This window comes from Anneissia japonica, unplaced genomic scaffold (assembly GCF_011630105.1).
Source record: "Anneissia japonica isolate Jap-2015-1 unplaced genomic scaffold, ASM1163010v1 scaffold165_len1371125_cov188, whole genome shotgun sequence".
NCBI classification, from domain to species: domain Eukaryota; kingdom Metazoa; phylum Echinodermata; class Crinoidea; order Comatulida; family Comatulidae; genus Anneissia; species Anneissia japonica.
This window is the reverse complement of record NW_022697648.1, coordinates 483,344-489,300: the sequence shown is the minus strand read 5'-3', so window position 1 is coordinate 489,300 and position 5,957 is coordinate 483,344. Positions and strand designations below refer to the sequence as shown.

Below are 5,957 nucleotides of genomic sequence, written 5' to 3'. Positions count from 1 at the left end.
TAAATTATATATGAAATTTTAAACAATATTTTTTATGAAATATAAAAACATATACAGTAGGAATAAATAATATTATTTATGTGTCTGTTATTGCAAAATTTTTTCTTATTCTCATTTTGAATTCGCAACTAATATCCTATTTAAGCAATTCATTATTAACATTTTTAATCAAAAATTAATATAGATAATAACTTAAATGATGTAAAAATACAAATATTGATTATTATTTTTGAAGTCTATTTAACTGAACACAGTATACTATATCTTATATATTTAAAGACAAATATTTAAAAAATAAAAATATACTGTACAAAAATAGTTAGTGAACAATAAGAATAATCACGCATGTCCAAATTCTTTATTCAACCAAATCACACAATATAAAATAGAAACACTTGTGATCTTTAGGCCCCAATACAATTTTTAAAATTTACATAAAGTATAGTACAAAACACATAAAATTACATAATAATAACAAATTATAATAATTAGTAATAGTAATAATATATATATGTATATATAAATTAAATTTCTTTCAGGCAAATGATAATATTATAATACTATACTATATAATAATATTCAAGGTTCTCCCAAAGCCATTTTAGCTGTCAATTTTACTAGTAAAACTAACTGACTAACCAGTAAAAATTGTATGTTGGTAGAATAAAAAAAGCACTTATTAGACCTAGGTGGCCTAGACTGGCCTTCTTTCAATAAACGAACATCATTCCAGTCCATGCCTAGGCTATGATTATGTAAATTACTGTTTTTTGAAGCCATTGAACTCCACTTAAAATTGGCAATACTTCACATTGGCTCTATATAGACAAATTTACCAGTAAAAATTTTTAAATTGGGAGAATGCTGATATTATATAACATATAATACTTTAATATACAATCAAGTTCATTCCATTCCTTGGTATTGTAAGTCTTGAGAAAAATTGCCCTTATATACACAAAGCTAATTAATGCTGTGAATCCCTTTCAGTTTGTAGTATTAATGTTAATAGTACAATTACACAAACATGGCCTAAATATACTTTACACAAACACAGGAAAATTTAGTGAAAGGCCTACCTGAGTAAAACTTGTATCAGAAATGGAAGGAAATAGTACCGAAAAAAAAAAGTACCTGTGGGTTCATGCTTGGAGAGTGGATTTTGCTAGAGGCAACATGTGATTTCAAGTGATTGAACCAATGAGAATTTCCTACACTTAAAGCCCCTTGCCCTGGGCTAGAAATTTCCCTTACAATAATACCTTGCTTTGGGCGGATATTTTGTTAAAGCAAACACTTTTCCTTATGCATGATGTGACTCGTGATTTCTACTGCAGGTGCTCATGTTACAAAAACACTAAAAAGGTGTTAGATTTCAACTAATTTTGAAAATGCAATGATTCAATTGAAGGCTGGAACACAGTGGCTGAATATTTTCTAATCGCACATTTCAAATACTTAAGATGAACATAATACCTCCTTGTATATTAACCAGGCAATTTATAAGATGACATTATTATTATTATTATTATTATTATTATTATTATTATTATTATTATTATTATTGTTATTAATGTTATTATTATTATTATTGTTAGTTTTTAATAATAAGAGAAAATTGTTTTGGATTTATAATGGAATTAAACTTAAATCACCAGTCCTCCTAAATCTATAAATCAACCATACCATACTTTTTTAAAAATGCCCCGTTTATTATTGAAAAGGGTTGTCGAAGGGGCGTTTATTCAAGCAAGGCATTTATTTCGAGGAAGGCATTTATATTATTTTCACTGTAAATGTGGAAATACAACACACAATTACCATCAAAATATGTTACTGCGTGATCATAAATTGATCCTAACCAGATTAGAAAAAAAATGTAACTCTACTGGAGTAGAACATAGAATATGTTGAGAATGATGTTGCTTCCATTAGATTTGTTTACAGTCATTTAGTTGTGAAAGGTGTGGGGGGGGGGGGGGGATGGGAGAGGATGATTATTCAAGGAAAAAATAAACATCTCGGGACATTTAATCAAGTGAGGCGTTTATTCCAATTGAGGCTCTAGAGGGGGAGTTTATTCGAGTGGCGGGTTTTATTCAAAGCGATGTAAATCAATGTAATAACATAGTATAACATATACAGTATTAATGCTGCAGTACACCACGTAGATAGTTCTGAAAAGAACTGTTGTTGGTTGAGAATATCTCAACGTTTCTATTGAGTTGCTTCAGTTGTCTTCAGGAGAATAATATCTGCTGACTGCTCTAGACTTATAAAACCTAACTTCATGACTTGGTCAAGGACCACGTAAATACATGTGTTAAATTGATAATCAATATTGTTACAAGGAATGAATGTAAGGCATTCATGCCTGAGTAAGCAAATACTTTAAAAACATGTTTTTGTTATGAGTTTTTACTGCCGGAATTATTTTTTTTAAAACAAGGATATTTTGGTTTTGTTTCATGGCTTAGAGCACAACAATGGGGATTTGTTCATTGTAGCCATGATCCTTAATATAGAATAAAGTAGATAAAATAAATAATTAGTACTATTGATTGGTTTACGTGTTCACACGACGTAATCCCTAATTAATTATCTAATGAAATCACAGTTCAGTGGTATCTGTAAATTAATATCACATAATTTTGCTGCATTAATCTTGGTATAATTTTTTATACATGGCTTATATTTCATGTGTATTTTCTTATTACTGTTCATTCTAAAGCTTATTTATACATTATTTTTCATTTCTAGGTTTGATAGAACAATACAAGATATAGTATATAAATTAGTACCTGGTCTTCAAAAACGTAAGTTTAATTTTATCCAATTAATGTTAATTTTTTTATGCCATTTCATTTTACTTTACGAAAAAGAGAAATAACTGTTATTATTGAATTGAATTGTCCCATGCCAAATCCCCAAAAATTATAAAAAATCATTTTTAAAATTGTCATGCTCATTTTGAAGTAACATAATAATTACCAAATTGAACATAGAAAATTAGTGTATTTAAAAAAATATTTACCCATGATTTTACTGTGAAAAATGATGGAAAAACTGCCAGACAATGGAAGTGCTTATTATTTGTATTATCGGTATCCAGTATAAAAATCAGGGTAGAAAATGTTTAAATCCAGTAATTTCTGTGCTCAAGTAAATAATTTAGTAGTACTGCAAAATGAGCAAGTCAACCATCTTTAAGTCACTAATAACAAGATGTATTTTTTAAAATTCTGTTCTGAGTGGCGCCACAAACACGGATTGTATGAATGGTGTACTGTTATATAAGTGGAATGATTGATTGATTTAATAACTGCCAACTATAATGCATTTTTAAATACTTGAAGTCGTTGAATGATGTTGATATTAAAATTATCTGATATTAAGTTCCACACAAAATGATTACTTTAAGTAATATTTTATTACCATTTTATCGACCAATTATTTAATATTAATATTTTAATTGTGATGTGCACCTCAACAATCTTAATTGGATTATGGAAGTAATGTTTAAATCTTTTTATATAATATAATTATAATTAATATATAATACCAAAGTTGATTGTCTAATTGAAATTTGTAAAAATAATAATGAAAGTAATATTTGGCTTCTCCAATTTCCCATTTCCTTTGGCAAAAAATGTCTACATTTATCCTCAGGAAAGAGTACAAATTTGTTTTTTTTGAGCTAATTGCCTATTCCCTTTCCTGGCAAATGTATACTGTACTCTGTATCATGGATTGAAAAATAATAAGTATGCATTAATACAATATTTATATTGAGTATAAATATTTCTTTGCTGGCTATGTATTATTTTTATACCGTTTTACCATTCTCTTCTTTCAAGTACTGTATAATAAACAACAACGAATTCTTTGTAATTATTATATTGGTAATCATTGTAAATATTCCATTGTTGATAGTTAAAGTATGTAGAGCTACTTAGTCAAATAGACTTGTTTATATAGCAACTGTCCCATCATGCTCTTGAATCCATAAAATTGCCTCCGTCTCCATCTGCGATTAAAGCTGAATGTAATTTAGGGTCTCATTATTAAAGCGTTCATAACTTGTACCAGATGGTGGTAATAATATCAGCGATGCAGTCGATAATAGAAGACCGCTTTATATTTGCTACAATATTATCACTTCTCTTTCCTGTTTAAACAGTTGCTTTTGTTACCTACCATTCAGTTATGGGAGGAATTGTTTTCCTGTGTATTTCATTTTTTTTTTATCCTTAAACAAGAACAAACTTATCTGACAATACATTTTGTTTTGTATACTATTAAGTGGAAACCCCCATTGTAATAGAGTTCATCTTAAAAATAAGATACAATTTAAATTTGAAAGATGTTTAATTTGGGAAAAATTACCTAGTTAATAATCCATTGCGCATTACTATGATTTTGATTAGAACACAAGGAAATGTTTTCAAGTGTCGTTTCATGTTTCAATTTTGACCTAGTAACCGGTCATTTTTAAACAGATCAAGCTTTCCCTAAGCAATTATCCTGTTTTAATGATAGATGATTTTAACCTTTTTTAAACATTCATTAACATGTGAAAAAAGCAATCGATAGATTATATCATCTATAATGTAACTAGGGCAGTCATCATACATGAAATTATCATAAATATAAAACATTAATATTTAGGATTTAAGTAAAAAAGGCAATTAATAGATAACACTATGTAATATAACTAGGGCAACTATGACATAATAGTTTAATATAAATATTTTATATGAAGATCAATAAAGCAATCTACTTGAATTAACATTGTGGAAAAAAATGTTATCCTTAAATCCTTACCTTTGAGCAAAGAAATACTGTAATTGCAATAGAAAAATATTGCCATTGAGGGTACTTTGGGAGCTGTAGATGGTATAATGGCATTTGGATTATACACAGAAAGTCGCTTGTTCGATTCCTGTAACAGTCCATTTTTTTTTAGCTAAATGTTATGTAATATGATTTATTTTTATATAGTGGCTTGTTTAGTCATTACTGTAGGTATTGAATTGAATTTACTGATAAAAATTACAATTTATTATACTGAACTGACTGATAACATATATAATTTTTTTATACTGAACTTCTTCGTTGATGTCTGCTTCTGATGCATAAACAATTAAGGGTCTTCTTCCTGTAATCCTGTTGTAATTTTTTTTTTAATGACATCATTTGACCCCCCTGTTTTCTGTTAAGTTTGTGTGTGATTATGAATTGGTTCTACTTCGTTGTGGAGATTTTAGGAAATCCTACATTTTAGTTATGGAGGAAATTATTACATTAGCATAATAAGTGGCTTTTCAAAGAGAACTCATTTTCTGATCAGATGCCTAGCTGATGTTTTTAATAAAATGTGGACTTGTCAGACAGAATAAAAAACAGCTTCCTGTCTGGGAATTTAAACTGCCCAGGTTGACAGATTAGCCTATAAATTAAATTCGATTGAAACTGGGGAACAACAAGAGAAAAAAATTTGCATGAAACACACAGGACTAAGCTTCTTATAATGATATTATCTGTAGTAGAATCTAAAAAAAACCTGTAAAAAATTGAATTTAAACATTGGCGATTTAAAAAGGATGATAACATAATATGTCATCAAATTTCCATTGAGACAGTATTTGTTTAAACATTCTGTTTTCCCAGATTACCAGAAATTGTCATGTTTTTGTCATTTAGGCCTACAGTCCCACTTCTCCAAAATTTACCACTCAGTTGTCTGTCTACAGTACATAGAACTTGAGTCTAATACCCGATTCACACGTACAAAAATCTTACCAAATGTAACAAAATGTAAACAAAAGTAACATTTTACGGCATGTGTGAAAGTACCTCCGTGTAATATCCTTGTAAAATCTCGGAACGTCTCGGTAATCTTTACCAGCCTCAGCGAGGCTGGTAAAGCTCCCGAGATGTAGCATGGATGGATCCTG

At 28.9% G+C, this 5,957-nt stretch overlaps 1 protein-coding gene across 1 annotated transcript in view; it reads left to right on the top strand.

Annotated features, from left to right (window-relative positions):
• The first annotated feature begins 2,711 nt into the window (after nt 1-2,711).
• The window catches only part of LOC117102275 (polycomb group RING finger protein 3-like), a 28,697-nt gene continuing 25,451 nt past the window's right edge, over nt 2,712-5,957 (top strand). The window contains exon 1 of the mRNA XM_033242508.1: nt 2,712-2,816. The gene's annotated coding sequence lies outside the window, so the exon portion shown is untranslated. The remainder of the gene's footprint in view (nt 2,817-5,957) is intronic.